This window comes from Pelodiscus sinensis, chromosome 14 (genome assembly GCF_049634645.1).
Source record: "Pelodiscus sinensis isolate JC-2024 chromosome 14, ASM4963464v1, whole genome shotgun sequence".
Lineage (NCBI taxonomy): Eukaryota > Metazoa > Chordata > Testudines > Trionychidae > Pelodiscus > Pelodiscus sinensis.
In genome coordinates, this window is record NC_134724.1 from 13,942,546 (window position 1) to 13,959,532 (window position 16,987).

A 16,987-nucleotide genomic window follows, 5' to 3' on the forward strand; every position below is an offset into this window, starting at 1 on the left:
GTTGATTTAAAAGATACAATGATATATAATGAACACAGTAAATATTATAATGATGCAAAACAAACAGAGCAAATATTAAATGAATTAAAAGATGACTGATCATTCTTAACATGTATTTGTAAACAAGAAAGCTCCACGGAGCAGGTCCGTTGCTAGTGAGGTTTGGGATCTGTCCTTGGCTCTACGTTGGTTAACTTTTTATCAGTGACTAGGTAGAAAATATAAAATCATCAGTGATAAAGTCTGTAGGTGACACACAGATTGGGGGTGTGGTATGTACTGAAGAGGACAGGTAACTTACAGTATGATTTGGATTGGTGGTAAACTGAGCTTTATAAGCAACAATCTGTATGAATATGACTAAATGGCTAGGAACAAAGAATGTATAGGCCATACTTACAAGATGGGGAACATAAGCCCAGAGAGAAGATTTGGGTGTGTGGTGGTGATCAGCTAAACATGAGCTCTCAGTGTGTCCAAAAGAGTTAAGGCAATGCTGGGATGTACAAATAGGGGACTCACGAGGAGGGCTAGAGAAGTTTTTTTACCTTTCTGCATTTGGCTCTGGGGCGACTGCAGCTGGAATACTGCATCCGGGTCTGGTGCCCACAATTCAAGAGGACTTGATAAATTGGAGAAGGTTCAGAGAAGAGCTACAGGAATAATAAAAGGGTTAGAGAACCTGCCTTATAGAGAATGACTCAAAAAGCTCAATTGCTTTAGCTTAACAAAGCAAAGCTAAAGCAATGACTTGATTCCAGTTTACAAGTATCTACACGAGCAACCAAATAGTTAATAATGGGCTCAAAAATCTAGCAGATAATGTGTAACATGAGCCAAGGGCTAGAAACCAATGCTACACAAATTCGGAGGAAATAAAGTCTACATTTTCAACCGAGTGCACAATTAAGCAACAGAATAATTGGCCAGAGGGCATGATGGCTTTTCCACAATTGACAAATTTTAAATCCGCACTGGATGTTTTTTCTAAAAGATCTGCTGGAGGAATGATTTGAGTAAGTTATACGGCCATTGCTACATAGGAGGTCAGATTAGATGGTCCCTTTGGTCCAGGGACACTGGAACAATTTGAATACTGAGGGAGCTATGATCAGCGGAGCGGACAACCTGTGGGCCCCTGGGCAAGGTAGGGAAGCCGACTCTGTGTTCCCGGAAGGGGAGGGGCCGAGGGCAGCCAGCCCTCAGAGCCGTATGGAGCTCAGTACCCCTCCCCCCCAGCCGTTAGCACTCTGGCTGTGATTTAAAGGGCCTGGAGCGCTGGTTGCTGCCGCTGTTACAAAGTGGTAGACTGAGCCATTTTGAATCACCAGACCCTGAGGCAATTGCCCTGTTTGTCCCCACACCACCATCAGCAGACCTGGCTCTGATCCATGGAATCAAACTCTAAATCTTGTATGTAATGGGGACCCCTTCAAGTCGGGGGATGCCGCACATCCCTAGTTCTAGCACCTCCTGTGCTCTGGTCTTGGAGTCTATGAACCGGCCAAAAGGAAGAAGCTCATCTTATCCCTCTAGGAAAAATCACCGCAGCTGCCAGTCTATGACTGTGGGTATGGAATGCAAACCGCTGAACAAAGGCACCAGCTCAGCAGCTCGCCTGGATACTAGAAGCCTCTCTTCACTCAGCTGTGGCTATGGGATCCCCTTTCACAACAGCAACTGTAGCAGGGCTGGGGAATTTTCCAAGTCCTGGTCTTGTGGTCCAAAAACAATGCAATCTGCTGCCTCTGGGAACAGGAGCAGTTGCTGACAAGGGCAGAAACACAGGCCTGAGGGAGGTATTTACTGAGGCGGCTGCTGCTGCAAAACAAGAAGCATCAGCAATTCGGGGGGTGAGAGACAGTTGTCTGGCTATTTTTTCTTATGGTAGTAAACAAAATCCTCGGCGAATATGGTGTGGGCTGGTGAGGAGGCCAGGAGGGGAGCCTAGGAGCAGCTCTGCTCACACTTTGCTATGATGCAGCATCCAACGCCATCCCACCTGCCTCTGCTGGAAGGGAGGTGATGCTTGTTTTCCCAGGCTATGTCTAGACTGCCACTTTTTTTGGTGGGGGGGAAAGGTACATAAATTTGCGCTCCACAATTTGCATACCTTTTTCGGATTGTTTTTTCGGAAGAAGTTTTTCTGAAATTTGGCCCATCTACACTGGGCCAAATTTTGGAAACTCCTTCTCTTTCGGAAGAGCCCTTCTTCCTCGTAAAACAAGGAAAATGGGGCTTCCAAAACAGCACGGTTGCTCTTTCGCAATAAATGTCGGAAGAGCAGAGCGTGACCTGGATGCGGTGGAGTTTTTCTGGGATACCTCTGGTATCTGGAAAAACGCTGTAGTCTAGATATAGCGCGACACAAGGGACTTAGTGTGACACAAGGGTTACCCCTGCAGAACAGAAAGCACCCAGGAAAAGTGGTATTTGCTGCAGCCACGACTATACTGTGGAGGGTGGATGTGATGTGAGAGGGATCGCCCACCACGATGAATCCGTTCATTTATACTACCTGGTCGCTCGGGAGGAAACACATGAAATGAGTAGGCTGGAGGCCCAGTCAACGGCACACGGATCAGTTGCTTCTACAGGCCAGTAAGTCCCCTTTGCATCAGGAATCCTTCCAAACAGAGGTGAGGTGTTTGGTGCATTAATTTTGGGGGAGCTTGTGGCAGTGAAAATATCGTGTGATCCTAGCACGGCCCAGCAGAGGGATGTTCTCCAGTTGTCTGAACGCATTTGGAACTGACTGGTTTTGGATTTGTCCCTTCACGTACAGGTTACCCGGCCTCCCAGGAGGGATTTACAGTGATTGGCAAGGTCCCTAAAAGAGCGATGGAGTGTACTGAGGTGGCTCCTATAGGAGAACCACGTGGTAACATTCGGTTGGTCATCCTATGCTGTGTTCCTACAAAGGGAGGAATTGAGAGTTAAATGAGAGAGGGCTAGGGGGAAAGCAGGGGAAATAATTAGGATTGTGCCACGCCCGGCCTGCAAAGGCTCAGACCCAGGGGCGCCAGGTATCATAGGCGCAGGAAGGCTCTGGCTTTCCAAACGGCCGGCCTGGTCCCACCCACACTCTGCCCCTAGAATGCCTGCTGCGGGCGGAGTGTTGCTGTCCACAGTGCCCGCCCTCCCAGTGCTCCTTGCCCGGGGAAGCCGGAGCCATGAGCCCTCCTCTCTCCCCAGTGCTCCGGCCCAGGGTGCTGGAGCTGCTCATTTAGGAATCTGGGGCAAATCTGTCAGGGATGGTACTTGGTCCTGCTGTGAGGGCAGGGGACTGGACTCGATGACCTCTCAAGGTCCCTTCCAGTTCTATGAGATAGATATATCTCCATATATTTTATTATATTACTGGCCAATTAGCCCGTCATAAGACGGGATTTTCAGGTCTCTCCTCCACGTCGGTCTTCTCTCCTGAGCCTCCGGTCTTTGCTCCATCTCTCTCTCTCCCCCCCTCCTGCCTCCTCCTCCTCCTCTCTCTCTCAGCTCTCCTCCACCTCCTGCCTCTCTCTTTGTCTCTCTCTTTCTCTTCTCCTCTCCCTCCTGCCTCTCACTGGGGGGGACCGTGGAGCCCAAACGGTCGCTTGCGCCACTTGCTCCCACGTGGCGGCCCAGCTGAGCGGCGCAGAAGTCAGCCGAGCGCCACGGCGGGAAGCAAAGGATGTGACTCAGGCAACAGCGCCGCCCAGAGGGAACAGCCAGCATTTCAGCATTACAGAGTCACAGACATTGGGCTACTATAGATATGATTATTATTATAACCTGCCCTGCTCCTCCTCCGTGCCCTGGGGCCAGAGAGGCTGGAGCTGCACGTCCTCCTCCCTTCCTGTGCTCCTGGCCGGGGAGGCTGAGAGGTTGTGCGCCCACCCGCCCTCCTCCACTCCCTGCGGTGGGCGGAGAGGGGTGGCAGCAGGGCCTCAGCCGAAGGACTGGGGGTTGGAGCTTGCCTTCCCCAGCCCTATCTTCACTGGCTGCCCATGCTCTCACCGAACATTCCCCTCCGAACTAAGTGTTTTTCTGGCTCCCATCACCATGGTACCCAGATGTCACTTAAAAGAACAGCTACACACTATTTTCTGCCCTTCATTTCACGTACCTGCTGCTTTGCCTGTGGCTGCTTCTATGCTGTGCCACCCTGGGCTCCTTGCATAGCCACAGCCCTTGCCCTTTTTATATGGGGGGTGAAGGGGGGGGATGCTCCTGCCTGCTTTCCTAAAGCAATGGCTTGTTCAGTGTGACTACACAGAGAAACCCGTCTTCGCTCATAGCTGTGGTGTCATTCTGGTGCCTCACACAGGCGCTCCCTAAAGAGGACCAATCCAGGGCTTGTTTCCTGCAATCCCAATGGCACTGAGGCTGCCTGTGGAGGTTTGTAATATGTTTACAGGCTGGAGCTTGCTTGCTTCTGAAATTGGAGCGCCTGCTATTCCCTGACCTCCTGGCTGTATCCTGGCATCTCGACTCCAGACATGCCTCCCCCTGCTGTTTCTCCAGGAGCTGGGTCATACTGGTCACATCTTTGCAGCCCGGCTGCTGAGTCCAATTAGCTGCAAGTCCCTAATTGCAGCGTGAGAGCTGAGGCATGAGCAGGTCCTCAAGGGAGGCCAGGGCACTGCAGTGGAGAACTTAGCCCATTATCAGAGAGGGAGCCATGTGCTCATTGTTTTTATTGAAAAAGACTGAGCCTCGTGGCACCTTAAAGCCTAACACATGTCTCTGGGCATAAGCTTTTGTGGACTGCAGCCCACGTCTTCAGATGCATGAAGTGGAAATTGCAGTTTGGCAGGGCTATATACATCTGCACAAAGGGGAGTGTTACAGAGGCCCAGTGCTAACACGGTGAATTCAGTCAGCATGGATATGGCCCATTTCAAACCATAAATAACAAGATGTGAAAACCAGAAGAAGGAAAATTATTTTCCATGAGTGAGAGAGCAGCTCCCAGTCTCCCTGCAGCCCCACTCTGATAGCGGCAATTTTGCATATGAATCCCAGCTCAGCACTTTCACCCCAGAGTCTGTTTTGGAAGGTTTGGTTTTGTTTTGTTGTTGTTGAAGTAAGGCAGCTTTTGTATGCGGCAGGGTACTGCTCTGACAGCTGCACAACTATTTGAGGGGAAGGAGAGCAATGGCAAATGCTGAGAAGGGCTGATGTCAAGGTGACACCAAACCAAGGATTATGTGGGCATGCAGAGGGCCTGTGGTGTTCTGAACACAGTGCTACATTGGCCTGCGTGGCCAACCAGTGCGCTATGGATTAAGAAGGGCCTGTGAAATGACTCATTGCATCGCTCCTGGCCCAGGATGCAAGCCAACCTGAGCAGAAATCTGTCAGAGAGCACCCGCACAGCCTGGGGCCTGCCTGAGCTTTTGGGGTGTTCTGGCTCTCTGCTGACAGCCTGTCACCCATAGAGTGACTAGGATGCACCAGGTGAATTTAGCCTCACTGGAGTAGGCACTGGGTGCCCAGGAGGCACAGAGGTGAACTTAGTGCAAACCCTAGAAATTGAACGAGACTAATTCATACCTGCAGCTTCCTGTCAGGATGTCAGTTTTCCATGTAACACTGGCATATGGGTGCCGATCACACAGGATTACCATATGATAGATCTGCACAGAGGGCACAGCCATGTGCAAATCGAATGCCTAGCAAATGACATCTGAGAAACATGCTGCCCAAGCGTTTCTGAGCAAGTCAGGCTTCAGCTCTTCAGAAGCTAGAGAGCTTGTCCTGGTAATTTTTGTCTCCCTTCACCCCTGTCAGTACAGTGTGCGTGGAACTGGAGGAAGCGCGTCAGGCTGCCTGAAGGGCCTAGTTTGATGTGACAGCAAGGGTTGAGATGCGCAAGCTTAGCCATGGCACCCAAGTCATACACTGGCCTCTCACCCACCATGTTTCTTTCTCCTAATTTTTGCAAACACGTATGTGAGTCATATTTTGGGGCTAGGTCCAGCTCAGTGTCTTTGCTGAAGGGCCAATCCCCCACTCTGCTTCTAAAGCTGCTGCATCCCCAACCTGCAATGGTCCCTTTACAAATGGAGCTGCTCTTCAAAGGGAAACTAACGGCTCACTTGGCATCCCAGCTACTCCTGCAAACACCCTCAAAGCCCCCATTCATGTGCCGCATTTCATCCTCGATAGCTCTGTGACAGGACGGCATTGCTGTCTGTGTCCAGCATCTGTAAATCAAAAGGACTCTCTTGGCTTGCTGCAGGGCCTGCTGCCATTTTGTGTGTCAGATCTGTGTGTTAACCAGCGAGACCAAAAGAATACTAGAGAAAACCAGCTGTTTACTAGAGCGCTGTCCAGCCCAATGGCGCGGAGTATGGACACCCGGGGCGTGTTCATTCACCAGCGCAGTGGAGCCCTGTCTGAGGTGGAAGGCGGCAGTAATGCTGCACAGTCATTTTAGGAGAGGCAAAAATCAAGCTACGAATGCTGGCAAATTGTGAGGTGGTAGAATGTAGTCACCTAATCATTGGCATCTCTGCTGCTGTGTTAGCACCAGTGGCCTGGCTAAAGTATCACAGGACTTTTAAAGAACACCAATGGTCATGACACAGGGCAGTTCATCTGAAGGCCACCACTGCCAGCAGCGCGGTGGCCCCGGTAGTGCACTGTGGCATTCATTCAGTACGGCCTGCAAATGACTAACCCTTCTGTTTGGCATCTCTCAGCCTCTTAGGCTATGTCTACACTGGCGGCTTCTTGCGCAAGAACATCGTGCGCAAGGGTTCTTGTGCAAGAAGTCTTCCGCAAGAACACGGCCACACTGCCATGTGCGAGCTGTGCTTTTGCGCAAGAGCATCCATGGCAGTGTGGACACGCTTTTGCACAAGAAAGCTCTGATGGCCACTTTAGCCATAGGGCTTTCTTGCGCAAGAAACCCCTGCAGCGCATCCACACTGCCCTCCTGCGCAAGAGCTCTAGCTCAAGAGAGCTTACACCTGATAACAAAAGAGCGTCGCTCTTGCACAAGAAGCCCTCTCTTACCACGCCGTACTGTAAATTTCCTTGCGCAAGAGCGGGCGGGCAGTGTGGATGCTCTGCAGATTCTTGCACAAGAACGGCTGTACTTGCACAAGAAGCTGTGAGTGTAGACGTAGCCCTAGTGACCCAGGTCAGAGACTTAGAATGTGACTAGATCGAAAGCTGAATTTGGGAGGGGGAGATGCAGACCTGGCCCAATGCACACACTCCCTAGGGGGTTGTTCCTTCAGCCCCAGGATGGGTCTGAGGCAGAATTTTAAGCTACCACAATTAAACTCAGCGATTCAACAGGAAGTCAGACCTGCCAGGAGGTGGTGTAATGGCAGGAAGCCAATACAAAAATAGCCGTACCTTCCAGAGAAACATCTCCTTCCCTGGCAACAATTCCTGGGGAAATCTCAAGACACGCTCTTTAGGCATGATGTTGTACAAAAGCAGGTAGCTGGGGCTGTTGCATGCACTGGGGGAAGGAAGTGAGGCATTCACATGTGTTGAGAGAAAGCCAAGTATTCTTCCATCTAATCAGATTTGTTATTCAGTTGAGAAACTCCAAATGGATTTGCTGGTCTCTGATCTGAAATAGGGAGGCAGCAAGAAATTATGAAGGAGGTTGCCCTTTACTGGGCTAGGGATGCTGGGTTTGCACAACAGACAATGATGTTACATTAAGAGGTTTAATCTTTAGGGTTCGGGACCATCTTGGACCAGCATTCCTGTGGGTGCTCTTGGGCCGGAGCTCTCACAGGGAAAAGCTGTCCCTCTGCTCAGCACCTCCTCCCTCGCCCTCCCAGAACTTCCGGTGCGCTGCAAGCTCAGGGAAGGAGGCGGGAGGTGAAGGGGAGAAGTGGGGACAGGGGACACTCTGGGGAAGAGGCAGGGTGCCTGTAGAGCCCTGCAGCTGGTGGCGGGGTTCAGGAGTGCAGCATGGCTGCCATGACAGTATGCTCCCTTAGGGGCAGCCACTCTGCCTTGTCCCCCAAGTGCCTGCCCCCAGTCCCTGCACTACTCAATGCTGGCTCCTCTGAGGAGCCCCTCAACCAGCAGCAGCATGGGGCAGGCATTGACTTCCTTGGTTCAGCAAATTCCCTGGATCGGAACAGGTCAGGTGCTGGACCATGGAAGTGCAACCTGTAGACAGAAAAGCGAGACAGTCAGGAGAGAAGTCAAGCTGACTCCTTGATACAATTCACTACCCCAGGAGCCTACTGTCAATAGCGTTCCCTCCTGACTCAGCATTTAGTCCAAACCAGCCTTTTGGGGGAGGAGGGTGACGAGGATGTATGTGAATATACCAGGGCAAAGAGGGATTTGAGGCCCTGTTCAAACATTCCCCAGGCAGTTGTGTGATGGTAGCACCAATCCCTTCCAATCCTGTGTGACAAAGGAGAGTACAGTTTTGTCTAAGCAATGGCACCAGAATCCACTCGCTTCAGGTGCCATCACTGTTGCCTAGGCTGGCGGTAGTTGTACTTAGCTACGAAAATGCCCGTGAGCACAGAAATGCCATGGGAATACCAGTCGGGGATGGCGGGTTTGGTTTTGACGTCTGAAAAGCCCGGTCATTTGGTGACCTGGAGAGGAAAGACTTGTTACAAAAAACATCACTTTTATTCTCTTCCTCCCACCCCATTTCAGTGTCATTGTAGCATTCGCTATAGTTTTTCTAAGGGGTTAACCACCCCCCTCTTTTACTTACTGGTCCTCCTTTTAACTAAGGAGCTTTTGTGTCTAGCATCACACATAGTCCCCTAGCAACAGGTTGCAGCTGTCACAGCCACTGGCGATCACTTCTGAATGGCCTTTCATGGGAGAGCAGAGAGCAAGAATAAAGACAAAAGGGAGCGTCTTTTGTCTTGCTTTGATCAAAACGCTCAGCTCTCAAATTCACCCCCACTCCTGTTTTTAAACTGCGGGAGCCAAGTGTAACATTTGAGTTCACAAATATGAATGGGTATTTCTACACTATCGTTTAATGGGAATGGTATAGCCCCACAGTGAGCAGAGTTCCAAGGGGATCTTTTATTAGCTAGTTCTCTGGACCCTGCTGTGGCCCCAGTATGTGAGCATCTCACAAGTATGAAAGTGTTTATCCTCACAACTCTGTAAAGTAGGGCAGTCCCATCCCACCAATGGGACACTAAGACACAGAGACACTCAGGCCCAGCTTCTCAAAGATATTGCCCACAGACTTGTTCAGCATCACACACAGACTCTGTAGTTGAGTCAGGAACTGAGCTCAGGTCTCTTGAGTCTCAGTTTAGTGTTTTAACCACTTTCCCCCTCACCTAACTCGCTCGCTAGCCATGGTATCACAGCAACTGTACACACAGTCGGCTGCTCCAGTAATAGAAACTAGCCCCACAAATGCTTCAACTGCAGCGTTTCCCAATCTTTTCCAGATGGGGAGCCATTTTGACAACGCAGGAAGACTTGGTGACCCAAGGCAATTCAAACATGGGGGGAGGCGCATGGGCAGAGCCACCTCAGTAGACACTTGGCGACCCTTTTGAAATGTAATGGCAACCCATCTTTGGGTCCCGACCCATAGGGTGGGAAACCCTGAACTATAGCAAGCTGCTCAGTGCAATCCCAAACCTGGAGAGTGCGGGACGTGAACAGAACCTGACACCATCTAGAGATGCAGCCTGGCTAAGAACCTACAGAGAAAACCAGGAAAGCTATTCCAGAGTAGCATCATTAACCTTTGCCCATGACAACATTTTTCTCATTACCAGCCGATTCCCCCAGACTTGCGCTTACAGGGAGGGGTTGGGCCATCAAAGCTCACTGGATGCGTTAGTTCTTTAAGAGCAGAGTAGGCCTCGAAGGTTGTTGCATATTGCTCTCACAGAGCTCTGAAATGCAGACACAGATGGCAGCAGGTGAGCTGTTTGAGAAGCCTTCAGGACGTGCTCATTTTAGACTCTTGGGAGGTCAAAGCAGCCCCAGATCATGGGCCTTTATTGCCATTTCTGCCTTGACCTGGGACAAGTCACGTAACATGGTGCCTCAGTTTCCCCATCAGCAATAATTACAGCTCATCACAATTGCTAGTTGTGAGGCTAGTTGAACTGTGGAAGAAGGCAACGCTGAGGCACCACTCGGTGCCAACTATATTAGAGTCCTGGTATGGCTGGGAAAGAAAACTCACACATTCCCCTCAGACAGTTTTATTAAAGTTCTCAGACATCGGGGGAGATACTATACACTTTAAATAAATCAACAACTCAATCTGTTCCCGAGGCAGCTGTGTAAAAAGTGTTTGTGCTCATCTTGCCAGAGAAGGGAACTCTTTCCTCCTGAAAGGCTTCTGTGTTTGAGGCCATGTGAAGGGTTTTCAGCACATTGCATTATTCGGCTGGCTAGGCTACAGCGTAAGCTAATCCACTGAAAACTCAAGAGTGTGCAAAGGCATGTCAAAGCAGCCATGCCTGTGTAGAGCAGTGGTCTGGTGAGATGTGGAAGAAGTTGTATTCCAGGCTGTAAACAGTTGTTATCCAAGAGCCCTAATCCATGATAAGAACAAGGGGTCACTCAGAATTAAGAGTACTTACAATCCAGGCAGTAGTCAGAGCACCTAGCCCGGCTATGACACTCCCATCCTGTAGAGATCAGCCACTGAAATTTAGCAACTGCTTATGGGTAATTTATGGCCAGTAGTTGCAGCTCCATGGGCTGGGATCAGGGAACAGCAACCTCAAGCAGCAAAGGGTATCAGCATCGGTGTGTGGAAAGGATTCTTCCCTGCACCCCTCCTGTAAATATAACTCACTTGCCCTATTGTGTGATACTTTCTCTTTGCTTTCCTCTGACACATCATAGTCTCGGCCCTGCTAGAGGCACGACACCCCGCTCAATGGACTGAAGATCCGACATGGTAGGGTAAATCTTACGTTCCTGTTCATTTGCCTTCCCTTCTGCACACCCAGTATTTGGGGGATACAATAGTGCAGAGAGGAGACTCAGAAACATACTCTGAACATGCAGTCAACTCAGCTTTGCGCCAGTCTTCCGCAGCATAATTAAGTGAGATCCTGACATATTGGCAGGTGTGCGACGCCTCTCCCCAGCTGCCACAGGGCTGCAGCCGGGCCTCCGGCAGATAACAGTAGAATGGCTAAGGAAAAATTTCTGATGTGCAAAACGGGTCCCTGCCTCCTTCCAGCAAGTAACCTGGCTGTCTGGGGTGTCTGCTTCCTTGGATTTTTTTTAGCAACATTGAAGGGCTGCCAGTTTATGATTCAGCAGCCACCGTCTCTGTCCAGCAACAGTAGCAGGTGCTTGGATCGCTCAGCTAGGAATATCTATGCACTGTGCTGGATCGCTGCGGGTCTGATCTGCTAGGTTTCCAACCCATGCAGGCCCCTGAGTTGGTTTCTCCAGTCCCTGCCCCTATAGCAAAAGCCATCCATCTTCCACCCACCAGGCCCAGCAAACCCTTCAAAATGATCCACACAGAAGGCGTCCCCAACCTAAAACATGCTGCAAAATTAACCGCTTTAAAAACATGTAAAACCTCCCTCTTTCCCCAGTACGAAAAGCACCTAGTAGGGTTACTGTGCTGTGTGCTCCTAGGACCGCTGAAAAACCAGGCTGGGATTCTTGAGAAAACCACAGAGGACTCCCGTGGCACTACAGGCCTACCACTCCCAGTGTGCTTTGTAATTCAAGCAGGTGCCCATGTACGCAGAGGCAGCAGCTTCCAGCTCCAGCTTCTCAATAGGTTTAATGCGGAGTCTATGGATACGTCTCATATTCAAACCAGTCCCCTTCCCTCCCCACTTGCACAAATGAGAACCTGACACAAAAGGCTTCCTCCACACACACTTGTCTCTTTTCTCCTTCAGTTGCTCGACTGCCCAGCTGCTCGACTACAGCACCTTGCAGCACCCCTCCCAGCCCAAACGGTGCAGCTTCATTCTCGGGTCAGCTTCCCCATGCCAGGGAAGGGCTGCACAATACCCTTTGCGAGCTTTGAGTGGGGGCAGTAAGGCGCGAGGCTGGTAACATTCGGCCAGGCTCCAGCAGGGAAAAAGAGAGATGAATTCCACAGTGGCACCTAGGGAGGCAAAAAGAAAGAGAAAGCTCATTAATACCTAGGTCACTCATCTACCATGGCTCCGGTCCAGCAGCTGAGAACACGTCCCTCCCATTCATAGGGAGCACGTCGGGGGCTAATGAACCCTCACGGGACACAACTGGCTCCGCTCGCTCACTTGTCTGGAGACTCTCAGAAGGCTTTGTATTGTCAGCCCTTATAACACCTGCTTCACTGCACACACCAATGGGGCAACTGATGTAATGACAAGCCTGCTGTTGAAGAAAATGGGGAAGGGAAATGTACCCGTGTCCACACCCTGACCACTGCAATAATCTCTGTACAGTGTATGCCTTGTGCAGCGTCATCTGAAACTCATCATTTGCTTGTCCTGATAAAATGTGTAGGGTAACAGTGTCTGTGCAGTTACAAGACTCCACTGCACGGTGCGGGTCACCCATGCCACACTGAGGACGGCAGATGGGCCTGTCTCAGACAAACGTGTGCTCAGCTAAAATAGCATGTAAGCAATAAAGAGAGTAATCGTGCAGCAAGGGAAACAAAGAAGGCGCAACTAGGTTAGGAAAAAAACAGCAGGGAACATCCTTCCATAGAGACACTGTCTTCTGAGTCTCAGCTGGAAATATTTTTCAAGGGGGTGTTGATACTATAAAAATCACCCTGAGAAACCCCTCCCTCTCTCCTGTCCATCACAGTCATAGTGCCAGAAGTGTCACTAAAGAAACATGCAACGCACTGTAAGAGAAAGGGATGCCAACCTAAGAAGTTTGGTCAGCAAACCTGACGAAATCATATGGTGAGAAATTGCCCAAATCTGAGATACTTAAGTTAGGTACCAGTTGTGTTTTAACTTGATTTTCTTATAACCATTTTTCCATGCCTCATTAATTATTAACGACACAGAGATTTTAGACAAGTAACAATCTCATTTTATTGTTTTATCAAATCCAGCATGACTAAATTGAAGTGTTTGGGACCCTCCATTCGGGATGGCAAGTTATCGTTGTTTTAATAGAAATACTATCCACACGTAACGTATATACATGTGTATTGGCCAAGAAAGGGCTGGGTAATGCAGGCAGAGCTGTCCCATCCACTGGGCAGTCCTGGGCAGTCCCTCTCGCCCCCCCCCCCCCCCCCCCAAGTCCTGCCCTTTGGGAAGTTCTGCAGGGCCCACAGCAACCCGGGGGACCTGGCACTGGCAGCAGGGATTGGGCCTGTCCCCTCATGCACTGGTGACAGCATGAAACAGAGCAACCTGTCCCCTCCAGCCTACTCTGCTCCTCCAGCCCTGCTTGGGGGAAGAGGTGGAACTGCCCTTGGCACTCACTGGTGGTAGGAAGTGGAGCAACATGGCTGGGAGCCGGCGGAGCAGGCTGGGTCTGGGTTGCTCTGCTTCCCGCTGTCAGCAATGAGTGCACGGGCAAGACTGACCCCTGTTGCTAGCACCATCCTGTCCCCCTTCCCCAGGCTAATCTCCCGAGCTGCGTTGGTCAGGCGAGGGTGCTTGAGGAAAGGGTTGGCGCAGGGGTGGAGGCTGGAGGAAGGGGTGGAGTGGAGGAGCAAGAGTGGAGCAGGGATGGGAAGGGGCTGGCATGCAGGACATACATTGCTGGGGGACTCTAAAGCTGGGAGTGTGCCGGGGTCACACTGTGGTCTAAGCAGGGCTGGTGAATGTGAAGTTGTGGCTGGCGGGCTGCAGAACAGACTCTGCGGGGAGGACGGCCCACAACATTTTTGCACCCAAGCTGCGGAACTCAAATGATGTCCCCATGCCCCCTTTTCTCCTGCCTGCCTGTTATGGCTCTTTTGCCCACCTTCCTCCAGCACAGCACTCCGCCATCTCTGTGCATTTAGAGCAGCGAGAATACAGCTGCACCAGCAGCAGACACAATTTTCTACACTCTGCAGCCTAGTGCCCCCCCTCCCTCCACAGTCTGGCACGTGAGGCGGCCACTTCAGTTCGCCTCATGGTTAGGGTTGCCAGGTGTCCGGTATTGACCCGGACAGTCCGGTATTTTCGCCTCCTGGCTGGTAAAAAAATTCAGAAAATACTGGACACCTAAAATGTCCAGTATTTTCTGGGTTTTTCCCTGCCAGGAGGTGAAAATACTGGACACCTGGCAACCCTATGACACACTCAGCAACCGGGCCCAGCCCCCAGCCCCTCCCCCCACGGCCCCGGACTCCCTGCTTACCTGGTTCTGCAGGGGAGCTCCCTTCTGGCTCGACTAAGAAAACAAGATAGTCGCCAGCAAAAAACCTAAAGACCCGAGCAAGGGGAAGCAATGCCTTCCCTGGGTCTTAGTGCTCAACCGCTTCTCTTCCTATCCCTATTCTGACTCTGCACGCAATTAAAGGGGCCATACTGTTTTAATGCTGTTTTATGTTATTTATTTACACTAGAGTCCCTATCATCCGATCTAAACGGGTCAGAGTACCGAATGTCAGATGATACAGACTCTACTGTAGAGAGCAACGGAACAGATGATGCCGCTCCTGCCGGGGACGAAGTCCCCGCAGAGCAGCATCAGTTGTTCCATTGCTCTCTAGGAGCAGCTGCTGCTGCTCCTGCCTGCATGCTTCTAGGCGGCAGCAGCTGTTCACTTGCTTGCTAGGAGAAGCTGCTGCTGCTGCCGCTCTTGCCTGGAAGCAGCTTCTCCTAAGAAGCAAGGGAACAGCTGATGGGGCAGCAAGCGGGCTGTGTTCTCAGCCCGTGGCCCATGCTGTATCCGACCCTGAAGCTCCCGGGGACAAAGTCCCCGGGAGCTGCAGGGTTGGATAAAATGGAGCATCGGATTTCTGGGTGTCGGTTAATCCAGACTCTACTGTATTTATTTATTTTTTACTTAATAACCTTTTTTTCCCCGCAACAACTTTGGTCTCTCCCCCCCCCCCACTTTTCCCCCCCCACTCAACAGAATTTTTTCCCTGGTGGTTTTTTTTTGGGGGGGGGGGGGGAGGGAGAGAGAGGTCGGTATTTTTGTTGAAACCATCTGGCAACCCTACTCATGGGAAGGCCAGCCCTGCGGGGGAGTGACTTGCATTCTCAGGGGTGACTGGTGAGGAAGGGCACCGGGAGCACCGGTCACATGATTGCCCCCCACGTGACTCCTCCCCACACCACTCCTAGCCTGGGGGAGGCCTTGGACAACCCCCTCTCCAGCCCAGGCCCCACCCCTGCTCCACCTGCTCCCCACCTCTTTTCCACCCTTACTTCACTCTCTCCCCGGCCTCTTCCCACCCTTGCTCTATCCCCACCCCGCTGCTTCCCCCCATCTCCTTCCCAGTGTTGCCCCTTGAGGAACTAATTGGTGCCAGCAGCAGAGGTGGGACGATGGGACCCTCTCACACTCACTGGCAGTGAGTGAAGCGCAGTGATGTGGCTACAGCCCATGACATGCCCCCAGCTGCTGGCCACGCCACTCCACATCCCACTGGAGATTGTGTGTGTGTGGGGGGCAGTCCTACTGCTCCCCCAAGTGATGCTGGGAGCCTGGGGAGCGGAGCCATGTTGCTCTGCTTCACCCCACTGCTGCTGGTGACTGAGGGGTACCATGACCCCTGTGCAGGCACCAGACCTCCCTGCCAGCGTCCTAGGCTGCCCAGAGGCCTGCTCCTTGCCCCTCCGGCCCACGGCATTTGGGGGGGGGGGTCACATGCGTCACACCTGTGCATTTGACTTTGGTTGTGAGTCGTTCTGGCTGGAGGCTACAGTAGCAAAGCCAATTCGACAGTGGAGGTGGCACAGCTACTCATTCGGCTGGATTCTGCCTTGGAAGTAGCGGCTCTGTGTTCCCAAAAGACTTCAAGTTCAGCTCACAGCTAGGGTTGCCAGATGGTCTCCCAAAAAATATCAGACACCCGGGATTTTTTGGTCAAGCAAAAAAAAAAAAAAAAAGGCGCTGGGAGCCTGTGATTCTGACGTACTCTGAGGCTCGGGGCCACGAACGCCGCTGGGAGCCTGTGATTGCGCAGAAGCCTGGGCACTTTCTGGGGAGAGGGGAAATAATTCCCTAGCCAGCTCTTGAAATACCAACCACACAATTTCCAAGGGGCTCATACATAGAGCCTGAGGCCAGCTCTCAGGTTCTGCACAGAATGAACAGACCAGGTTTTTGACTACCCAGGCTTAGGAAAAGCTTGATTTTCGTATACCTGGCTCTGCAGGCCAACCACTCCCTTCTGACTCTGCCAGATAAACAGGCTTCAGAGACAAACATCTGCTTGTAAAGCAGCAGCCAGCTGCAGCTACTGCTTATCCTGCCTTTGCAATTCAGTGAATGCAAATGAGCTTCCCCACGAGTCACTGGCAAATCTTTCTGTGCCTTCGTTAACTTTAGTTCAAGCTGCTGAACTGGTCTAAAGATACATTAAGGCCTTGTCCAGAGAGAGCGTTGGATAAATATTTTAGGTATGGTCCAGTTTTTCCAAATTGACCATATGTAGCTAAACTACTTTTAGTAAGTTCATTTAGGGTATGTCTACACTACCCCGCTAGTTCGAACTTCATTTGCAATTGCGGTATGCCTACATTACCCTCCTATTTCGAAATAGGAGGGTAGTGTAGACATACCCTTAGCTATTGATTTTAGAGGCTCAAAGAGTTCAAATAGGTCAGTCTAGAATATCCAGCATGCAAACACTGTCCATGGATAAAGAACTACAACCCACCTCATTATAAAGTGAAATAGTATATGCTGGTTCACTGCCCCCAGCAGAGAGAGAGCAGAAGGGATGAACAGTACCTTATATTTTAATAAATCCTATAATTTAAGTTAGAATTCAATTGTCTAGGGAAGGAATTATTAAAGAGATGAATCTCATTATGAGTGAGATTCATTACATTTTAGCATAGATTTTGAACTGGTACTTAGATACCACCAGGAGGGTGCCTCCAAAAAGACAGAGAAGATTGGAGAGACTCCT

The 16,987-nt window shown here is 50.9% G+C and overlaps 1 protein-coding gene across 10 annotated transcripts in view; it reads right to left on the minus strand.

The window, feature by feature from the left end:
• Positions 1 to 11,162: 11,162 nt before the first annotated feature.
• KLHL25 (kelch like family member 25) overlaps positions 11,163 to 16,987 on the minus strand; it is a 147,475-nt gene continuing 141,650 nt past the window's right edge. For all 10 annotated transcript variants that reach the window (XM_075897039.1, XM_075897038.1, XM_025181727.2 and 7 more), the window contains one exon: positions 11,163 to 12,058. The gene's annotated coding sequence lies outside the window, so the exon portion shown is untranslated. The remainder of the gene's footprint in view (positions 12,059 to 16,987) is intronic.